This window comes from Oryx dammah, unplaced genomic scaffold, assembly GCF_014754425.2.
Source record: "Oryx dammah isolate SB20612 unplaced genomic scaffold, SCBI_Odam_1.1 HiC_scaffold_7, whole genome shotgun sequence".
Taxonomy (NCBI): domain Eukaryota; kingdom Metazoa; phylum Chordata; class Mammalia; order Artiodactyla; family Bovidae; genus Oryx; species Oryx dammah.
The window spans coordinates 30,172,491-30,182,312 of record NW_024070191.1 but is presented as its reverse complement, the minus strand read 5'-3'; positions in this window follow the sequence as shown (position 1 = coordinate 30,182,312).

The following is a 9,822-nucleotide window of genomic DNA, read 5'->3' as shown; positions in this document are numbered from 1 at the left end:
AGGAGAGCCCACATCAGTCTATGGCAGAGGCTGGCACAGCCTTTAGTATGCCCTCCTCATCAGATGGAAGATCTTAGGTTTTCCAGCTCCGTTTGAATAATTGTCTTGGGCTTCCAAAGTACAGTTCATCCAATCTGTCATGCTTATCACACCATACACCGGGTTGTATTTGCCTGCCTCGCAGAATGACCAAGAATGGAGTAGGCAAGAGACCAGAAGGTGACGACAGGTAGACACTGGGACCAGCCCCTGTTATTTGTCAGCAGGTTAACAGGAAAGAAAAAGAAAGCGTTAGTTGCTCAGTCGTGTCTGACTCTTTGTAATCCCATGGACTGTAGCCCACCAGGCTCCTTGGTCCATGGGATTTCCTAGGCAAGATTAGTGGAGTGGGTTGCCGTTTCCTCCTCTGGGTCAAGACGGGATATGATCTAATCATGGTTAGGACTGGTCAGGAATGGTAGACCCAACACTGGGTTAAATTTGAGGTACTTGCAATCACTTGGGAGAGATGCAGCAGGGCATTTTTTGGAGAAAATCTCCAAAGGTAACTCTGGAAGAGAGATCATTAATATCTGAGAGCTACCATATCTCCCAGGATCTAATGTGTTCCCTCCCCCTGCGATTGTTGTTCTCATTCCATGGCCACAAATGTGGACTGGTCCCCATTTGCGCTCAGAACTTACGTCGGGGAGAGTCGAGTGCAAGAGGGAAAAGTGAATTTTTATAAATCTCATAGAGACTCATTATGCCGCAAATTTTGGCCCAAATGGGCCTCCATTAGGGATTCTGCAAGCAGTACAGCCAATCAGGAGATAATTCATTATCTGTAAAGTTCTTAAACCCTGTCAGTCAAACAAGAGACTCCAAAACCTGAGCCGGAATTAAGTTCCAATCTCCTGGGACCCCTTTAGGCTGGTCTGTCACTCAGCGTATGTGCCAATGGGGCTGACCCGGGGCTGTCATTAGAAAAAATGAAAAATGTCATGCCCAAGAAGAGTCACAGAGGGGACTTCCCTGGCAGCTCACTGGTTAAGAATCTGCCTGCCGATGCAGGGGGCATGAGTTTGATCACTGCCACAACTACTGAGCCCATGTGCCCTAGAGCCCACGCGCCACAGGAGAAGCCAGCACAGTGATGAGCCCACACATTGCAGTGCAGGGTGACCCCCACTCACTGCAACTAGAGAAAACCTGTGCATAGCAACAAAGACCCAGCGCAGCCAAAAATTAATTTAAAAAGAACAGGGAGGAATTCCAGATTTACAGAACTGGTCTGCATTATTTTCTACTCCTTTCATCTTAAGGATAGGAAGCAGTTAAGAGATGATCTCTCTCTGGGGAGACCTCATTCAAGGACCAAACTGCCTCACTAAAGTGTAGAGTAGATTAAGGAGATAGAGTCAGAACTCTTTTTCAGGCAAGTTTTGAGGAGCCATACCATGCTGGATAATAGCGGGTGGATGTGTATAATAAGGAATATGGGAAGTCCATCAAATATCCTTTCTGTACCACTGTTGAGTGGTTGTTGCAATACAGTATGGAACCCTGCACCACATTTTCAGTCTGAGAATGATCTGGAAAGCTGAAAACATGGCACAGTTGGTTGATGCAAAAGTAACAGTGGTTCCAGACCCTGAAATTTAAATCTTTATAACTAGGCTCAAAAACATCTTTATTAATCAAAATAGGAATCATTACAATCAACATATTTTTGCCAATGAGAAATAAGTTGGTTTATTCCTGTAGCAAAAAAAAAAAAAAAAAATCCATGCTTTGGGATTCAATGAACTCTTGGAAAGCATTTTCTGCCTCCTGCCGGTTGAAAGTGTTTTCCCTGCAAAAGTTGTCAAGATGCTTGAAGAAGTGGTAGTTGGTGGTCAGCTGAATGTGGCAGATGAGGCAAAGCTTCATAGCCTAATTCATTCAACTTTTGCAGTGTTGGTTGTGCAACATGCAGTCGTGTGTAGTTGCAGAGAAGAACTGGGCCTTTTCTGACGAGTGCCAGCTGCAGGGGCTGTGGTTTTTGGAGCATCTCATCGATTTGCTGAGCATACTTCTCAGATGGAATGTTTTCACTGGGATTCAGAAAGCTGTAGTGGATCAGACTGGCAGCAGATTATCAAACAATGACCATGACAGTTATTTTTTGGGTGCAGGTTTGGCTTTGGGAAGTGCTTTGAAGCTTCTTCTCAGTCCAGTCACTGAGTTTGGTTGTCACTGGCTGTCATTTAAAATCCACTTTTTGTCTCATGTCACAATCCAATTGAGAAGTGGTTCCTTGTTGCATAGAATAAGAGAAGACGACACTTCAAAAATTTTTTTTAATTTGTGGTCAACTTATGAGTCACCCACTTATTGAGCTTTCTCACGTTTCCAATTTGCTTCAAATGCCAAACAACCATATACTGATCGATACTGAGTTCTTGGGAAACTTCTTGTATAGTTTTAAGAGGATCAATTTCAATGATGTTCTCAGTGGGTCATTGTCAACTTCCAGTGGCTGGCCAATACACTCTCATCTTCAAGGTTATCGTCTCCTTTGCATAACTTTTTGAACCACCACTGCACTGTACATTCACTAGCAGTTCCTAGGCCAAATGCATCGTTGATGTTTCAAGTTGTCTCTGCTGCTTTGTGATCCATTTTGAACTCGAATAAAAAAAATCACTCGAATTTACTTTTTGTCTAACATCATAGCCATAGTCTAAAATGCATATAAAATAAACAATAAGCAATAATTCATTAAGAGAAAACACAAACCAAGAAATTGCACATTATAATGATGTATAACATGACCACATTTATTTAAGTATGTATTCCAATACCAAATGGCAAATTTCAACAATGCAAAAAAGCAATTACTTTTGCACCAGTCTAATAGTTTTTAAAGTCCACCTAGTATGGCCAGAGTTGGCTGACTGGACTGGCCTACAACATGGCCACCAGCATCAGAGCATAAAGTCCTTGGCACCCAGTCTCTGGAGGCTGGTGTGTGACTGCATATGGTATGATGATGGACCCAGGCAGATGTGTGGATCTGTGGAGTTCAGGCTCCAGGAGCAGCTAGATTACGGTTGGTCTTATCAGAAAACAGACCTTACCGTGGACATCTTTGTGAGTGACACAGATGGTTCAATCAGCAACTCCCAAAGTGCCTTTAATCTGCTTCAAAATGTACCTTTAATTTGCCCCAAAGTGTGTCTTTAATCTGCTTGCCTTTGGTTTTCTGATAGACCAAACAGCCAGACTATTCGCAGCAGATCAAGAATCAGTAAAAAATAAAACAAAGTTTAGGAAGGCTGGTTTTGGCCAGAGCTATGAGAACAATCCGTCTACTGATTGGCACAACCACATCCATTTTCACAGCTACATAGCTGACTCAGCAGCACAGTGCACGTCATCAAACAGCCGTTTGGCCAAACCGTCTGATAACCAGGTCCCAGCATCCAGGAGAACCTCTGGAAATCAAGAGTTCCATTGAGCCAGTGACTCTGCCACAGGCTGGAGTTTAGGATGAAGTTCCCCCCAAGTGGACTCAGTTCGTTTCAGCTCAGTCATGTCCAACTCTTTGAGACCCCATGGACCGCAGCATGCCAGGCCTCCCTGTCCATCACCAACTCCTAGAGTTTACCCAAACTCATGTCCATTAAGTTGGTGATGCCAACCAATCATCTCATCCTCTGTCATCCCCTTCTCCTCCTGCCTTCAATATTTCCAAGCATCAGGGTCTTTTCAAATGAGTCAGCTCTTCGCATCAGGTGGCCAAAATACTGGAGTTTCAGCTTCAGCATCAGTCCTCCCAATGAACACTCAGGATTGATTTCCTCTTGGATGGAATGGTTGGATCTCCTTGCAGTCCAAGGGACTCTCAAGAGTCTTCTCCAACATCACAGTTCAAAAGCATCAGTTCTTCAGTGCTCAGCTTTCTTTATAATCCAACTCTCACATCCATACATGACTACTGGAAAAACCATAGCCTTGACTAGACAGACCTTTCTTGGCAAAGTAATATCTCTGCTTTTTAATATGCTATCTATGTTGGTCATAACTTTCCTTCCAAGGAGTAAGCATCTTTTAATTTCATGGTTGCAGTCACCATCTGCAGTGATCACTTTGTCAGAAAACTGAGATACTGCTGGAGCCAGGCCCTCTTCATTGTTGAATACACCATTTCCAATTGCAAAGCATCTTATTGGGCCCCTCCCACCTTGTCAGTCAAAAAGTAGAAATTAATCCACTCCAAAATAGAAATACCAGGCAATAGGCCCTATCAAATCCTCCATGAGTTCAGGGCTCAGTGTTGAGAAAAGCCCAAGAGCAAGCTAATAGCTGCTTTTCAAATGGGAGATAGGAAATCTAAAATCCCAATGAACACTTCCAGGTAGAGGCTAGCTCCCTTTGTCAGAGGTTCTAATTGGTAAAATCCTAAATCATAGGGACTTGTAGTTGAAAGTGGTCTTCAGAACTAAGGACCCCAAAGGCATGGTTACTTCTTGACATGTGAAAATTTCTGATCAGAATAATCATGTACTGTATTTACATGCCAGAGAATTGAAAGCATTAATGCGCCGACTCTTCCTTTACATCAGGTGTAGAAACAACCTCAGTACATGGGATCTAGCCAAGGCCCTACCCACAAGGTCATGTTGCCTTTCCTTCCCCACTAAGACCCATGGGTGGAATTCAGGTGCCCCTCCCCTCACAAGATTGTGTAGGATGGAGACTTGGATGCCGGTATCCAAAAGAATCATAGGTTTAAGTCCCTTTCCTCCCAGCATGCTTATTCTGGTATATATGACCTTTGATAGTCTTTGGGGACAGGGAGACATCCATCCTATCTTTGACCATCTTCTTAAAGCAATGGAAGTTGGAATAGCAGAGGAGGGAGGAATCAGGTGGCACCAATCACAAGATATGTTTGCTTTCAGTTTTGAGCAATATAGTGCCTTCTGTGTCTCAACCAAATTAAATTCTAATATATTTTCATCTAGCCAAAGCCTGTCTATTTCAGTTTGGGGAATTCTCTGACTCAGCAAACATAGGCACATTATTGTTTGCCTGGGACCACAAGGTTTACAGTTTTTTGTGGACCTGGCCTTGACTCGCACAATATTATAGCACCTTTTTTAAAAATATAGGCTATAAAGATTTATTAAATTGTTTCATTATTTATGGGTACTGCATAACTTTCTGCTTCTTAAGTAGGTAAAATTGTTGTCCTTTTTATAGCACTTTTATTGAGATATAATTCACATGCCATAAAATTTATCTTTTTAAAGTATACAATTCAGTGGTTTTTCTTATTGTCATAGAGTTATGCAGCCATCAACACAATCAATTTTAAAACTTTTTTTTACCCCTAAAAGCACTGTCATACTCATTAGCAGTCACTACCCATTTACCACCATCTGCACCAGCACTGCCAACCACCCTCCTACTTTTTGTTTTTATGGATTTGACAGTTTTGGACATTTCATATAAACAGAATTGTACAATATGTGGACTTTTGTGTCTGGCATCTTTCACTTAGCATAATGATTTCAAGGTTCAGCCATATATTTTTTTGCACAAAATTTTTTTTATTATCAAGATATAATTCACACATCATAAAATTCACCATTTTAAACTGTATGATTCAGTGGTTTTTAGTGTAATTGCAGCATTGTACATCCATCACTGCCACCTAACTCCAGAACATTTCCATCACCCCAGAGGGAAACTGTACACCTGTTAGCAAGACTCCCAGTTCCTTATTCCATTCCTTCCTTGACAAGATTCGTCTATGTTATACCTTGTCTTGTCTCCGCACTCCATTCCTCTTTACCACTGAATGTTCCATTCTGTTAATACCATAGTTTGTTTATCCTTTCATTAGCTAATGGACATTTCAGGTCTTTCTACTGTTTAACTATTATAAATAAGGCTACTCTTGACATTTGTGTAGTAGTTTTTGTGCAGACATATGTTTTCAATTTTCTTGGGTTAAATATTGGGTAACTAGGTGTGGAATTGTTGTGTCATATGGTAACTTAATGTTTAACTCTTGAAGGGGCAACCAATCCATTTTCCAAATCAGGTAAAAATACAACCTCATCAACAATGTGAAAGTGAAAAAAGTGAAAGTGTTGGTCACTCAGTCATGTCTGATTCTATGTGACCCCATGGACCATAGCCTGCCAGGCTCCTCCATCCATGGAATTCTCCAGGCAAGAATGCTGGAGTGGGTAGCCATTATGTTCTCTAGGGGATCTTCCCAACCCAAGTATCAAACCTGGGTCTTTTGAAATGCAGGCAGATTCTTTACCATCTGAGCCACCAGGGAAGCTCATGAGGGTCCTAATTTCTCTATTTTTACCAAATTCTTGTTGTTATCTGACTTTTTGGTTATAGCTGTTCTAGTGAGTGTGAAATCATATCTCATTGTTGTTCTAATTTGCATTTTCCAAATGACTGATGATATTGATCATTATTTCATGGGGTTATTTATGTGATTCTATATCTTCTTTGGAGAAATGTCCATTTATATCCTTCATAACTGAAGTGTTTATCCTATTATTATTGAGGTTCAGACATTACCTGTATATTCTAGATGCAAATCCCTTATCAAGCATTTGATTTACAAATATTTTACCTCATCCTATGAGTTGTTCTTTCATTTTCTTGATGTCCTTTGATAGTCAAAAGATTTTAATTTCAGTGGAGTCCAATTTATCTTCTTTTCTTGTTCTTACATTAAAGAAGTCTTTGGGACTTCCCTGGTAGTCCAGGGGCTAAGACCCTTAGCTCCCAATGCAGGGGGCCCAGGTTTGATTTCTGGTCAAGGAGCTAGATCCCACATGCTGCAACTAAAGATTCTGAGTGCTTCAGCTAAGACCCACTGCAACCAAATAAATATAGGATTTTTTTTTTAAAGAAGTCTTTGCCCACTGTGATTTCTTCTAAAACTTTCAAAATTCTAGATAGTGGCCTACTTTGAGTTAAGTTTTGTTTGTGTATAAGGAAAGGATTTGATTCCATTCTCTTACACATGGATATCAGTTTCGGCACTTTGTAAAAAGACTATGCTTTCTTTCTTTGAACTGTCTCAGTATTCCTCTTGAAAAGCAATTGACCATAAATGGAAAGGTTTATTTCTGGCTTTTTGATTCTATTCTATTGATCTGCTCAATACCCCAGTAGCACATTTTTTGTTAAGGACTCCACCTTAATCCAGAGCATTTGCTGCCCCATTGACATAATGACACCTTGTAAATTCTTGTCCCATTCCAGCACAAGGATTAAAGGCACTTTCTAGGGCAATGGGGCTAATTACAATAATGTGTCTGAACTTTGTGGTGGGTGCGGCAGTTTCTCATTCTCTGATGGGAGAATGCTCACTTTCTTCTGCATTAAAACTCATTCTGGGGCAGCAAGACCCCAAGTATCTTTCACTGCCTTATCCATGGTGTTCCATAAGGTTTTGTCTCACCCTGTCGCTCAGGAGAATCTCCCTGAGGAGGCTGAATGCCCTTAAACCTGCTAAGTCCTCCTGTTAAAAATACTAAGACCTTTAACATCATCTTGAAGCGGATCTAAGGTTTGTGCAATAGGCTACAAGAAGGGCTGAGCCAGAAAATGGTCCTGCTCTTGCCTTTCATCCATCTCAAGTATTACGTGCCCTCCCCTCCTTCTTCCAAGTGAATCAGCTCATATGCTGGCAAAACACTTGGCTTCTGATGGTGGTGGCTCTGAATGTCACAATTTTATACATGCGCCTCTCCATAAGTATGAACGGCCTAAAATCTTACTTTACTTGCAAGTTTAAAAATAAGCTAGCTTGCTGCCTTCATGGTTGTTAGCAGAAGACAAGAAATCACTAATCAGAGACAGAGGATGGTTTGCTCTTCAAAGTAATAGCACTAATCAGAGTAATAGCATTTGTTCTAGTTCAGGTCAGTTCAGTCGCTCAGTCGTGTCCGACTCTTTGTGACCCAATGAATCGCGGCACGCCAGGCCTCCCTGTCCATCACCAACTCCCAGAGTTCACCCGAACATATGTGCATCGAGTTGGTGGTGCCATCCAGCCATCTCATCCTCTGTCGTCCCCTTCTCCTCCTGCCCCCAATCCCTCCCAGCATCAGAGTCTTTTCCAATGAGTCAACTCTTCACATGAGGTGGCCAAAGTACTGCAGTTTCAGCTTTAGCATCATTCCTTCCAATGAACACCCAGGACTGATCTCCTTTGGAATGGACTGCTTGGATCTCCTTGCAGTCCAAGGGACTCTCAAGAGTCTTCTCCAACACTACAGTTCAAAAGCATCAATTCTTCAGCACTCAGCTTTCTTCACAGTCCAACTCTCACATCCATACATGACCACTGGAAAAACCATAGCCTTGACTAGACAGACCTTTCTTGGCAAAGTAATATCTCTGCTTTTGAATATGCTATCTAGGTTGGTCATAACTTTCGTTCCAAGGAGTAAGCGTCTTTTAATTTCAAGGCTGCAATCACCATCTGCAGTGATTTTGAAGCCCCCCAAAATAGTCTGACACTGTTTCTACCATTTCCCCATCTATTTCCCATGAAGTGATGGGACCGGATGCCATGATCTTAGTTTTCTGAATGTTGAGCATTAAGCCAACTCTTTCACTCTCCTCTTTCACTTTCATCAAGAGGCTTTTTAGTTCCTCTTCACTTTCTATCATAAGGGTGGTGTCATCTGCATATCTGAGGTTATTGATATTTCTCCCGGCAATCTTGATTCCAGGTTGTGCTTCTTCCAGCCCAGCATTTCTCATGATGTACTCTGCATATAAGTTAAATAAGCAGGGTGACAATATACAGCCTTGACATACTCCTTTTCCTATTTGGAACCAGTCTGTTCCATGTCCAGTTCTAACTGTTGTTTCCTGACCTGCATATAGGTTTCTCAAGAGGCAGGTTAGGTGGTCTGGTATTCCCATCTCTTTCAAAATTTTCCACAGTTTCTTGTGATCCACACAGTCAAAGGCTTTGGCATAGTCAAGAAAGAAGAAATAGATGTTTTTTTAGAAATTTCTTGCTTTTTCCATGATCCAGTGGATGTTGGCAATTTGATCTCTGGTTCCTCTGCCTTTTTTCTAAAACCACCTTGAATATCTGGAAGTTCGCGGTTCACGTATTGCTAAAGCCTGGCTTGGAAAATTTTGAGCATTACTTTACTAGTGTGTGAGATGAGTGCAATTATGCAGTAGTTTGAGCATTCTTTGGCATTGCCTTTCTTTGGGTTTGGAATGAAAACTGACCTTTTCCAGTCCTGTGGCCACTGCTGAGTTTTCCAAATTTGCTGGCATATTGAGTGCAGCACTTTCACAGTATCATCTTCTAGGATTTGAAATAGCTCAACTGGAATTCCACCACCTCCACTAGCTTTGTTCATAGTGATGCTTTCTAAGGTCCACTTGACTTCAAATTCTGGGATGTCTGGCTCTGGGTGAGTGATCACACCATTGTGATTATCTTGGTCATGAAGATCTTTTTTGTACAGTTCTTCTGTGTATTCTTGCCACCTCTTCTTAATATCTTCTGCTTCTGTTAGGTCCATACCATTTCTGTCCTTTATCGAGCCCATCTTTGCATGAAATGTTCCTTGGTATCTCTAATTTTCTTGAAGAGATCTCTAGTTACTTAAGGCTTTATGCCTACCAGGTGCTAAAAAGAGGAGCATGAGTATCTTCATATGCCATGGATTGCAGAGCTTTAGGAACCCAGTCTTTTACAATGGGTGTAATTGTATTTCCTGTTGTTCTGGAGGAAAATGCTTGCTTTACCATCTTAAGCTTTAATCAAACCTGTCTTTGCTC